At 40.3% G+C, this 13,705-nt stretch overlaps 1 protein-coding gene across 1 annotated transcript in view; it reads left to right on the forward strand.

Moving 5' to 3' along the window:
• Positions 1–1,133: 1,133 nt before the first annotated feature.
• The window catches only part of LOC126426681 (ankyrin repeat domain-containing protein 1-like), a 115,300-nt gene continuing 102,728 nt past the window's right edge, over positions 1,134–13,705 (forward strand). The window contains exon 1 of the mRNA XM_050088572.1: positions 1,134–1,222. The gene's annotated coding sequence lies outside the window, so the exon portion shown is untranslated. The remainder of the gene's footprint in view (positions 1,223–13,705) is intronic.

Below are 13,705 nucleotides of genomic sequence, written 5' to 3' on the forward strand. Positions count from 1 at the left end.
CACCTACAAGCACACAAAACTTTTCCACCGCCAACATGCCATAGACGCTATATGTGACATAATTTTCAACTTGATACGCCAAAGTCTTCCTCTGTTTGTAGTTCATCCGCACTTAAAAAGAAAGTTATGCTGCCAGAAATTCTCGCAGAAAATGCGAACAGTCGTTTCTTTTTCTTTGTGCGTTGCGTTTTGCCGACACGTCCCCCATGTTCAATAGAAAATACTGAACGACACAGAGTACATTTGTATAGTCGTGCTTTACTTTAAGAAAGGGAACTCTTCTTTCATGGTTTTAGAGGAAGAACACTTTCTTCTCCTCGTATTAACGGGCACGAGTTTGTCTCACATGCAGCAAACAACAGACAATGGAGCGTACTAAAGTGAGCCTGCCGAACCCTGTGTTGCAACTGACGGCTGCTTCTAACTGTTGTCCCTAACAGTCTGAAGACATTGCGTCGGTTGCATCTGCGCGCCTACCCCGTCGGAGGTTCGAGTCCTGCCACAGGCATGGGTGTATGTGTCGTCCTTGGCGTAACTTAGTTTAAGTTGGATTAAGTAGTGTGTAAGCTTAGGGGCCGATGAGCTCAGCAGTTTGGTCCGATAGGAACTTAACGCCACCTCCTCGGTTGCATCTACTACAAATTTGTCACACGACAGTGAATAGCTTATCAGTAACTATGAATACAATTGAACATTGGTAGCACTTTAACGTTCTTTAACGACAACTTGTTACATCCGTCCTTTACTTCCGGGGTAGAAAATGATCGAGACGAATCGCGACGGAAAATCATCTGTACACACCCGTCCTCAACCCGTGACCAAAATAAAGCGTCTTCTTTCCCTCTTTCCGTTCACCGGAAGTGGTATTTGGTAATCGGTTTACGAAATCCGGTTTTGAGAGGCCCATGTAGGAGGGGGTGTGTGTTACCAGCTGTATAGCGCGGGACGAGATGAACGGCCTGTGGCGTGGATGGGACGCAGGCGGCCCGGCCGTGCCGACATCGACGTCGACGCCTCTCCCGCCCTGCCGCAGCCGTTCCCTCGCCTGCCGCGGGCCGAGCTGGCAACACCGCCCCGTGTCGTCAGAGCTGGGTGGGGTCAGCCGCGCGCCCCGGCTGTCTGTGCGGCCCAGTTGTGAGGGAGCGGCTGAGAGGAGAAGAGCGTGCGACCTGCCTTCAGAGCTTCTGCAAATCTCTCTTCTCGGCGAGAACACCAGAGAAAGGTAAGGCGGCCTGCTCCTGGTTACTGGAATTTCTAGAAGCTGCCAATGTTCTGCACGCTTTAGGGTGGTTTGCCCCTAATATATTGTCTTACTTTTAAAAATCACGATGGCTACGAACAAAGGGATGGCGAACAGGGTGTTAGGTTGCTTTGGGTGTTCAGTAATTTATTCCTGGTTATTTATCGGCTTGCCTTTTAACCGGTCAAAACTTGAGGGAGAATAATGTAGAACGGATGAAAAATACCGCCACATTCACTCGGGTAGTATTTCGATGTGGCAGTGTAGATTTCTCCAGAATTCTCGTGCCAAAGGTATTTAATATGAAAACCTCGCGTTCTTGATTATGTTCGTAGGACGCAAGTTTGCGAAAACCATCAAATTCGGCACTTGTGACTAGGTGAGTTTTATGGCGAAACGGCGTCTTCTGCCACTGGTTCCAACAGCCGTGGTTGTCTGTCACACTGGACCGCCAGCCTGGAACCGAAGGGCGATTACAGGTTGCCTATCTAGCAGTTTGCATTGATGACAAAAATTTGTTTTTCAATATTTCGCTTACTTTTGCCGACATTAAACATCTAAAATGTTATCCTACCATACTCATTCAGAGGTATAATCTGACATTACGGGGTCCACACAGTAACATAACTACCACAGTTAGTAACTTGGCGTGTCACGAGGTGACGTGAGTCATGGCGGTGAAATACGCGGACTTTATTCAGCCAGTCTTTCAGGATGACGGCAGTTAAAATTTTCTGCAATAAACTCCAGACGACATGTAAAACACTTAAGATATTTTTCGGTAACCTCCCCCCGCCCCCCCCCCCCCCCGCCCCCACACACACACACGTGAAGTAGCACATATTCGCCGCTCATGCGGTCACCTCCCGCATCAGACTTAACGTTTTAGTTTATTACTTCATTACAACTGACTTTATATTGCCAACAGTTTGCAGACAGTGTCCACACACACCATACAAAGTGTCGGCAAAATTAACATCGTCCTACAGTTATGACGTCACACGTTTAGCTGTGCGAAAAACTGGCTTTTGTTTTGGCGACTTGGAAAACACGTTAAGAATAATTTCAAACTGTCCCTAAACTTTTTCTCGCCTACAGGCTTAACATCAAGTATTACACAAGTTAAATCGTCTGGAAAGTAATCAGACGTCGGAAGTTGTTTTGTGCATGGCCATTCCGAATACTGTGTAGTCCACTCGCGGATCACAACACGTGGCGCCATGCCGACGTGCTTCTGGCCATGAAACGCAGCACTCGCGTTCATTTCACTACTTTTACAATTCTCTGGAGTAGAGATTGCGATGCGAGAGCGATTTGTTGCTTTGCTTAATATCCTGGTTAGACTGAGGCGAAGATTTGATTAGTAGTTGATAAATTCTTGAGAACTTATCGTAATGTTTGTGCCTCTTGAAGTAAACCTTTCGTATTGTTGTTTATCGTTCTGTGACGTCACGTCTGCTAGTTTGAGATTCCTGATGAAAGGGAAGCGGTAACACACCACAATTTTTCTGCACGACACGACGCTGCAGCGCTTTGTCTGTCCGTTCTCGTGTTAATATTTGTCTGATAAGAGAGCACGGTGTGCCGACAAAGCAACGCATCGACGATCTCTTTGAGACGCGTCGTGTTCTGCGTGGCTTGTCGTGCTTGCGCATCAATCGCATCGTAAGTGACGAAAGAATGAGTATTACCGATTGTGAAACTGTCGCCAACTTCTGTACTTGAGGTTCAAATGACACGATTAAAGTGCAGTGTAAATTTTTGTGTGCAGGCTATTGTCGACGGTAGAGTAGAGATTTAATTTCTCATTTCGAGTGCTGTAGTACCGAACGTGGAGGTAGATTTCTGTTGTCGCTTTCCGTCAGAGGAGTGAATCACGTCAGAATGGTAACATTTGTAGAGAGATTTGCTAATTATATTTGACTGAAACCTATAGTAAATACTTCGTTTAGCCACTTACTGTTACTGAAGCCTTACCCATTATCGTTGTTAAGTCTCTGTTTCGGAATTACGGGCTGGCACTAACGTCTTATTGACGCAGTGCTGAAAATGTGTATCAGTTAGAGTGCACATCGCCATAAAACGCAAATTTGAGTACCACAACTATATAATTTTCAATTTGGACAATCGGTGTGTTGATGTACCGGTTTTCGAAGTTTTCTTCCCTGTCGCAGGGACAGGATGATTTGATAAGTCGCACGAATTCTGTGAATAATAATTACTCCGATATCGGTGCTCCAAATTGCTTTCACTCTTTTGACGTTGAAGTTTGTGTGGCGGTTTTCGTATTTATACTGGTCTATCAGAAAATATGCAACGCAATTGATGCACACTGTATTAGAGATCTCTCCAAAATGTCTCGTGTGTAGCGAGATTAGTCGTGTCGAAATGTGACGTTGACGGATGAACAGTAGCCGCAGCAGAAAAAGTTTCATAAAAAGGCCGCCAGTTACTGGCGAATGTGTGGAATCCAAGCTTTGTTACACATCGATTGTCCATGATAAGGGACTAAGATGACTTTACGTCTTACGAGTGTGTACAGTGTTTCTTGGTGCTTTTAATTCTTTAGGTGTTTTGTCCACGAGCAAGGTGTGTGACAGTTGTGTAACTTTTCTCAGTGCGCTGCTTGACACGGTACTTGGGCCGGCAGTAACCGCGACTCAGGTGGAGACGGTGGCGAGGCTGTGGCAGTGGCGTGGGGGGGGGGGGGGGGGGGCTGGCTCCCACACTGGGTGGCCACACTCAGACGTTCAGACACTCGAGGAGGTCCGGCGTGGGCCGTTAGCTGTCGTATGGCCGCGAAGCTCGGTAGCTGTACTGATGCGTCAATGGGGAACGGATTTACACTAGAAAGAAATTATTTCCAGTTTTGGAAATGTTTCTATAAGTAATGGATTGGGAACGGAACGTGGGCAGCAAGGGCGAAACAAGTTGAGAAAGGCAGAATGTTGATTTTATTATTAACCGCCACTTTCACAATTCGTTCAGTATGAGCACCGGAGACTTCGGCGAGATGTTGCACAGCGAGAGCATACCTACCAAGCTTCGTTGTTAGACGCCAATTACAGCCCACATTGGACCTCCATGACTAGATGGCTTTATTTATAAGCACCCAGTACATTCATGCCTCTGTTGGCGAAAAGCGGTTCGTAAAAATTTTGCTGTCGCCTATGTGGTCCATTTGGTCATTAATTATTTAGTATCTGGTCAGTTAAGAAAAGAAACTCTTCTGAATTTCCTGGTGCGTTTCAGTTTTCTTAAATCCTCGAAAAATAAGCGAAAAATATACCTATTCAAAAAAGCAAATAAAAATTCAATTGACGCCTTCCTCAGAGGCAATCTCTACTCATTCCAAATTAATAATACAAGTGTAGACCAGATAGGCTTAAATTCCAAGAAATAGTATCGGCAGCAGTTGAGAGATTTATACCGAATAAATTAACGAACGACGGAGTTGATCCTCCTTGGTACACGAAACGGGCCACAACACTGTTGCAGAGACAACGAAACAAACGTGCTAAACTCATACAGACGCAAAATCCCCAAGACTGGCGATCTTTTACACAAGCTCGAAGTTTAGCGCGGACTACAATGCGAGATGCTTGTAACAGTTTCCACAGCGAAACTGTCTCGAAATCTGGCAGAAAATCCAGAGAGAGTCTGGTCGTACGTCAAGTGTGTTAGCGGCAAGAAACAATCAATGCCTTCTCTACACGATGAAAATTCCCCTTTGAACAATTTATACACGACTGTCCTTAAACTGACACACAATATTTTGTTAGCGCAACGCAATCTGACTTTCAAAATTCCCTACAAAAGAATGGCCCTGACTAACATTAAACTATACCTTTCACAAATCACTAAATCACTTACCTCACAATAATCTTCGTTTCTCCCACTACTGCAATACAGCAAGCGCCACTACTCCCAGTTAAATAAAAGATTCAAACTATGGAAGGCACTAACTACTGATAGGGATAGTTAGAAAATGAAAGATATTAATAGAGAACAAACAATGTATTTACCTTGATATCATCATATATAAATATAGCAGTTCATGACAAATTACAAATCTCCGCCATCTCTCTCCCCACATCCACCACTGCTGGCGGCTCACCTCCAACTGCGTAACGCTACGCGCTGTTCACAGCCAGCTGCCTAACACTACAATGGCGAGTATTACAACAATGCAAAGCAGCCACAGACTGCACACAGCACAGCCAGTGATTTTCATACAGAGGTGGCGTTACCAATAAGAAATCCTAAACAGCCTACTTACATAAGAACCTAAACAGCCTACTTACATAAAGAAAACATAAACAGCCTACTTACATAGCCCCCATGCTCCCCACAAAAAATTTTTACAAATGGTGTTGGGCACTGGCCAATACAGATTTGACAAAAATTTTTCACAATTACAGTAACAAAGATATAAAAAGCACACACTTATTGATACAACGTTGGTCAAAAGCTAAAATTTTCTCACAGTCCATAAAGACAGTCCTGATTCATCACAGTAAAAATGCAGAGTTTTTCTCAAAGTCTGAGCAGTAAAAGAAAATGCACACAGAAGTAGTGGATTTCCATGCAGTCTTGAAGAAGTAGTGTTGTCCTTCCAACGGAAAAACAGTGCTGACTCTTGACATGCAGACAGGTAATGCTCCACAACAGAGCAAACCCACAGCAGAGTCATTCGACGTTTTGAAGAATATTGGTAGGTAGGTCATCACAGAACAGACCCACTGTAGTCCTGGTAGAGATTACGGTATTGGTGGGCCACCAGAGGTGCAGACCCACTACAGGCCTTGTAGAAATAATGGTACTGGTGAGTCAGCAAAGGTGTAGACCCACTGTAGTCCTTGTAGAAATGGCCAGCAGCCATCTGTTGCGACTGTGCAGGTGCACAATCACCATCGAAGAGTCTTGCAGAGAATATAGCAAGTCCATAAACCACCACTTGTGCACTCACAAAGTGTTTGGAATTGTCCTCAGAACCAGCAATGCTGTTATCCAGTTCCTTGCTGAATTAGTAACACACGTGCAAACACTAACAGTCCCTACTTCTCACATATTGTCCATATACTATGACCAACAGAAACGTGTGCAGTGAAATGTAACTTAATTTGAAGAACTGGTAACAATTACAATTTGGTAACATAAAAATACAATAACAAAGGTACAAAATACATCATTAAAGAACATAACAATACAGAGAACATTTGTAGTACAAGCTTTACAAAAGAATAGAAATAACATATACGTCAGTGTTCCAGGAATTATGACATGAGTACATACATAAAAGATCAGAATAACTTTTGAAACATCAATTTCACACATGAGCATTAAACAGAACAGAATTAATAATGTCTAACATCTTTACAAAGTAAATAACATATTATTAATGCCAATTATATTCGAGGATAACAGTATTCCTCATCATAGTGAATGTAGCTTAATATTAAAAGAAGAAAAAATTCTATGAAACTACACAGAGACAGGAAGAAAACAAATACACAAGGGTACACAAACATATAGTGGGATAACACAAAAAGAAAGGACAGGGTTTGTTGTACTGCAGTATTTTGCATTATTTCTCGGAGATCTCCCTTCATTCGTCATTATTCCCAAAAAGTCCTATCTATACCTCCTTTCTGTATTCTATTCATATTTCTTTCAAAATAAATATGGCTCATTGTACAATACTCATTTAGGCCCAAACCGTTTTCATGTAACTTTCAAAGCATTCTTCCCCTATTCTCCATAGTTCGTTTCTTATATAGTCTACCCCCTCTTAAGCTAACTTAAATCTACTGAGCTCAGATATTAAACTAAGGGACGAGGCAATGCAGCAGCACAAAACAATTAACACAAACTGCAATGACAAAAAAATTCAAATTTGCAAAGCAAGCAGCATTAAATCTGGCTTAGCAGAGTAACACAAATTAAAATTCAGTAGCACTATGCCTGGCAAACAGCAGCTTATATCTAAACATGACATAGCTCAAGCAGAAAAAATATTACAGTAAAAACAACAATGCAGATAAGGGAAATGTATATTCACATCTTAATATCTATGTAATTAAAGTGGTGCACCACAACAACTTATTGTAAAAGAAATATTACCATGTACTTGAAAAGAAAATTATGTGTTACTGTTACTAGTTCCTTCTTATTGTTCTTTCCTTTCCAAGTGCTCCTTTTTTAAAGAATGTGGATCATAAAATAATTATTTAATAGATCTGTTGACAGAAAGTGTTCACATTAGCAAATGCATTTCATTTAATAAAAGCAATGCTGCAACACAGCTGGAAACCAGATATCAAATGAAATAAGCAACTACGAAAAGCAAAGTATAAAAATATCATTCAGTAGTCATGTGACATTTCATAAGTTAGTAGAAACTCTCTCAACTCTCGTAGAAAGACGCTTGTCATAATCAGGTGTGCAGATGTAAAAATATTTCTTGTCATTTCATTAGGCATTTCAGTAAATATCGTAAATTAAGAGCTAGTGTAATCATATGTTTTCAAGTTCGACCGTGTCGTTTTTGCGATGCTTTCTACAAAGGAATGTCAGAAGCGAGGTTAATGGCGTCCCCTTTTTTTTTTTTCTACCTGTGCCGCTGAAAAGGGCTCGCAATAATGGCTTTTCCTCCAGGCAACTGGCACAGCTGGGTGCCCGCGACGCATTACGTGCAGGTGGTCACTTAACTTTCGTACGGAAATATTTACCGCTACAGTGACAGTCTCATATAAAAATATTTCACAGGTCAAGAATTTGCGTTACAAATCTGTAGAAACAAAATGCTATTGATATAACAGTGTCCAAAAAAATTTTCGTCTGCATTGTAATACATTCACGAATATACACACACATTTCATAACTCTTAAAGTACGTTTCTTGGTTTCCAACATCCTTTTCATAAATCAGAGTCCCTAAACACTACTCATTATTCCTTATCTCATTATACATATACATATTCGTCGACACTTCTTCAGTATTTCATCATGAGAAATACGTAGCATAATAAACATTCCTCAACAACATAATACACATCGTCGTCGTAATAATAACATCATAACACTTCAGTCAAATCTCAAAATCGTCGTAGCTTCCTCCAATAATTTCTAAGCCTAAAAAAATTCTCTGCTCATTTCAAAAGTGTCAGCTGCCTCAAACGTACTTTAAAATCATGATCTCATACCAAATACATCATTCAAAGCTCTCATAGTATCACAATGATTCCGAAAAAATATGAACAGTTTACAATGCACAGACAAAATACAGTTTCATAAGTGTGAAGTTATCCAGCTGTGTAATTACGTAAACATCTGTCACTGACGTAGTAAAAAAAATGTTTGTCTCTCTCAGTTAAATGATCAGATAGCTGTGTAATTTGTGTGTTAGAGAAATATGGTACCGATGTGTAAAGTTGTATAAGCAAATACCATATTAGCTAGGGTTCCTTGTGGTTGCCACACACATGGTACACAAAGTAAGTGTGTACCCCCCTGAGGATTAATGTAATTATACCCTCAGGTGTTACAGATTACAGCAATAGAATGAAATATATCACGGAAAACTTTCTTTGTAATTCAAAAATCTTGAAAAATAAATGGCTTAAGTACAAAATCTCTCAAATGCGTGTCCTGTAGCGCTAAATGTGCATCTTGTTGTAAGATAATATCTGTGAAAGTGTCGTAGTTATTGTCCTCTGAAAGCTAAGTTCTGCAGAAGTCAATGTACTTACCCCATCAGAAACGAAAGTGAAATGCTTTGTGTATAGATATCATAATTATTATGTTTATTGTTGTGATGAAGAAATTACTGTGCTGTAACGTATTGTTGTGCTACGGAAAAGGCTGTCTCATTGTAGCTATATCACAAAAGTTACTATTAAAACATGTTTTACTTTCCAGAATAATACAGAAAAACTGTGCAGATATAAAACAGATACTCCACAAAAGCAACAATGTAAATTGTCACACATTAGTAACGTCGTGATATAAATCGTGTAGCTGTCCCATAAACTAACCACTGTGTCATCTGGTATCTCACAGAAAGTACTTTAAATACAGAATGTATTTTCAGGTAACCAAAATGTTGCATTAAAATCTCATTAGCAGTACTGGTAAATGTTCTAAGTATGTGAGCCTTATAGTCGTTACGTAATCGTGCAACAAACAAGCAAGAATGTACACACACAATAACACTGTGACGTCTGTTTACTATAACAATGCATTCGTCATTTCTGTTTAAATAAGTTCTCTTGGTTCTTGATTGGATATTTAACTTCAAACATTGTTGTATGTTAACAGATTCTAAGTCTGACAAAGCATATTAGTAATGTGAAGCGAAAATTTTTATGACAAAGACTAAGTTAAAAAGCAGATTATCTTTCAATAAACGGTTTTACATGTGAAATGTGGTGTAAACCTTTACTCTTCCTAGTACGCAGAGTTTCAACTTCAACGCAATTATCATGTGGTATGCGTCGGATTCTGTAAGGTCCATTGTAAACTAGAAAGAATTTGTGACTCAAGTGTTTCTTCTTATGTGACAATGAATGAGCTTTAATGAGAACTTTCTGACCAATATACAACTTCTTTGCATTTGCTTTACCGTGTAGTTTTCTCCTTTTGTCTGCTGCAGATTTTATATTTTTAAGAGCCAAATCAATTATGTCTTTGTGTCGAAGTTTACGTGTATTCGGGAAAGATACAAGCTCTCTGATTCTGTTCGGTGGTTCTTCATTCTTCAGTACAAGAGTAGGTGGTAAAGCAGTGGAATCATGAGGCATTTCATTCAGCACATTTTGAAATAATTGTAGATATCTGTCCCAATGCTGATGCTTTCTGTGACAATAAAGTCTGCAAAGCTTATTGATTTCTTTCATAATCCGTTCAGACGGGTTGCAATGTGGTGAGTACAATGAAATAAAAACAGGTTTGATTTTATGATTCCGAAGCGTGCGTGACCAAACAGCAGATCTAAATTGCGGTCCGTTATCTGAAATGACTTTAGCAACGTGGCCAACTTCACGTAAGAAATTTTTAACAAAGGCGTTGGATACAGATTGTCCAGTGGCTTTACGTAACGGAGTGAAAGAAACAAATTTTGAAGCAAGTTCAACAGCGACTAGAAAGTACGAAAATCCATTAGATGTTCTGACAAGCGGTCCCAAGAGATCAACAGCAGCAAATTCTTTTAATTTAGAAGGAATGATAGGAAACAACGGAGCACGATGTGAGACAGTAGATGGTTTCGCCTTTTGACAAAGTTTACAAATAGACAAGACTCTTCTAATTCGCTTTTCCATATTGTTAAAATAACAAGTCGTTCGAAGAATATGATAACATTTTCGTGGGCCAAAATGTGCGTAGCTGAAATGAATGTACCAAATGAGCTTATTAACAAAATCGTCTGGAATGCAAAGTACCCATAGCTTGTCATCAACAGTGCAGCGTTTGAAGAGTATGTTGTTTCTAACCAGATAATAATGCCGAATCTGTGTGTGTGTCTTTTCATGCCATTTGCTCTTGATGTCTTTCCAAATCGGATCTTTATCTTGTTCATGAGCAATGACCTTTAAAGATGTGGTGATGAAGTTTTCAAAGGCGACTTTCTGAATGTAAAGAATACTGAAATTTTTCTCGAGGTTGCCTTCTGTGGTACTTTTCTCAAGCCCAGCCGGTGCGCGTGACAGTGCGTCCGCAACAATGTTCTCCTTGCCGGGAATGTAGACTATTGTGAAGCGGAATTCTTGCAGAAACAATGCCCAACGTTTTAACCTGTCATGATTTAATTTTGAAGACATAAGAAATTGTAATGCACGATGATCACTGTATACTTTTACGTGCTTACCAGAAAGAAAGAAACGGAATTTGTTAAATGCCCAAACGATAGCTAAAGCTTCTAATTCAGTAACGGAATAATTTTTTTCAGATTTGGTTAGCACTCGGCTAGCAAAAGCAATGGTTTTCTGAATGGTAGTGTCATTTTCTATGGCTTCTTGAAATAAATGGGCACCAAGACCGACTTTAGAAGAATCCGTGCTAAGGCAGAAATCTTGTGACAGATCTGGATGAGCTAAGATTGGCGCGTGAAGTAACGCTTCTTTCAAAGAATTGAATTCCAATTGTTTGTTCGTCCCAGTTCCAAATAGTATTTTTTCCAGTGAGAGAACAAAGTTTTGGTGTAACAAGAATTTGCATATTCAGAAAACGACGGTAAAAATTTACGAGACCTAGAAAACTGCGGACTTGTCCTTTTGTGGATGGAACTGGAATGGCTCTGATTGCTTCTAACTTTTCAGGATCCGGCTGAATGCCTTCAGAAGAAATAATATGTCCCAAAAACTTCACCTTTGTCCTACCGAATTCAGACTTTTCCAAGTTAACTGTAATTCCAGATTCTGCAAAAATACGTAACAAACTGTTGAGGATGCGATTATGTAGTTCCCATGAAGCTTCTGCTATTAGAATATCGTCCACATATAAGGTGATGTGACGTTTTAAGAACTCAGGTAATATGGAATTTAGCCCGCGAATGAATGCTGCTGAAGAAATGTTCAAACCAAAGGGAAGTTTCCGAAACTGATAACAAACGCCGAAACAAAGGAAAGCTGTGTATTTTCTACATTCTGGATGAAGTTCGATCTGATAAAAGCTGGATCGGAGATCAATGGAAGACAACACTTTTACACCATTAAAATTTTGAAGAAGTTCTTCCAACGTTTGCGGCCTGTCTGTTTCAGGAATAATGATCGTATTGATTTGTCTCGAATCTAAGACAAGCCTGATCGATCCATTTTTCTTCTCAACAACATGTAATGGATTGTTGTATGAGCTTACTGCAGGCTCAATAATGCCCTCGTCGAGCATAGATTGTATTTCTGTTCTAACACGGTCCCTATAATGTGCTGGAATTACATATGGTCTAACACAAAATTTAGTATGCTCACGAACACGAAATTGGTATTGAAATCCCTTGATTGTTCCTGTTTTGTGAGTAAAAACTGTGGAATGTGCTTGTAAAATCTCAAAGGTCCTGCCTATCAGTGTCATTACAATTCTCAATTGTTTGAATTTTATTCTGAATTAACTTATTAGTGTCAAATGCGCCGTCGATATCATCCCTGTCAGTACTTGCAGAATGATTGTTAGCGTCAAGTTCCGTCAAAAATTCCGAACTGTTGTCTAACAGGAGGTAAAGCCGATTAATTTCCTCGTCATGGTTTGAGAGCCAATCTTCAAATTTCAAAGCTATTGACTTACCTTCTTTCTCCAAACCTATTTCAGCATCGTGAAAGTTTAAGATTGCTTTGTATTCATTCAAAAAGTCTACTCCCAATATAATTTCCGTCGACAATAATGGAACAATGAGAAAGCTCATAGAGAAGCTGTGGCTTTGGCAATAGAATTCTAAGTTGGTTTGTTGGTGTACATCTACACTTTTTCCAAAGATTGCACCTTGTAATTTAATCTTACGTAACGGAAGTGTGGGGCAATCGTTCGATTTGTTGCATTTGCTAAAGGCTGTTTCACTAATTACTGAGATGGGACTGCCAGAGTCAAGTACTGCCGTAAATTTTACGTCATTTACAGTAATGTGAATCACAGGATATGCAATGTTGTTAAGTTTTACGTCGTGTTCCTGGAGTAAGATGTCCCTAATGTCTTCCATTTTTACGTAATTACTAGCTACGGCAGCTGCGTCATCAGTTTCATAAGTACGTTTTGTTGCTGCCAGCGGTGTGAGTCATTGCCTATTGTCTCTTTGTTGGCGCGCGTCGTTATTGGGATTTGGAGACTTAACTTCTACAAATTCACCGTGACGAGAGGGCCCTGCTCTGTTTGAATCCCGCCAGTTCTGATGCAATTCAGGTCTGTCGTTACGATCATATCGTCTGTCGTCATGTCGGTAGATTTCATAGTTTCTTTCTTGTCGGTCACATGGTGGAGAATTTCTCCCTGAATCGTAACTGCGCGCTGGTCCGTTGCGTCTAAAGTTATTCTGTCTCCCTTGATAGTATTTATTTTGGTTCCCATATTGTCTGTTTCTCTTATTGTCTCTGTGATAGTCATTACCACGGAGAGGTGATCTTTCCCTGTAGTTATTACTACTCTGCCAACGGTTGTCATACGGGTGGTGTCTGTTTTGGTCACGATTTGTGTTGTGAGAATAGCCTTGTCGTGTCAAGTTATTACTTCTTTCATCGCGGAATTGCGACGGATGTGACCTGTAATTGTTGTGCTCCTGGTTTCGCGTTCCGCGATTGTCAGTGTCAATTTCTAATTCTTGTAAGAGTCCCTGAAATGCTTCAATGTCGTCTTTGCAACGTCCTGCCAAAATAATATGTCGTAAATGTTCAGGCAGTTTGATTAAGCAAATGCGGATGAGTTCTGAGGGGCTGTATGGGTTTGACAGGTACTGATTCTTGTGCAACATGTCTTCAAAATATTT

Source organism: Schistocerca serialis, chromosome 11, assembly GCF_023864345.2.
Source record: "Schistocerca serialis cubense isolate TAMUIC-IGC-003099 chromosome 11, iqSchSeri2.2, whole genome shotgun sequence".
Taxonomy (NCBI): domain Eukaryota; kingdom Metazoa; phylum Arthropoda; class Insecta; order Orthoptera; family Acrididae; genus Schistocerca; species Schistocerca serialis.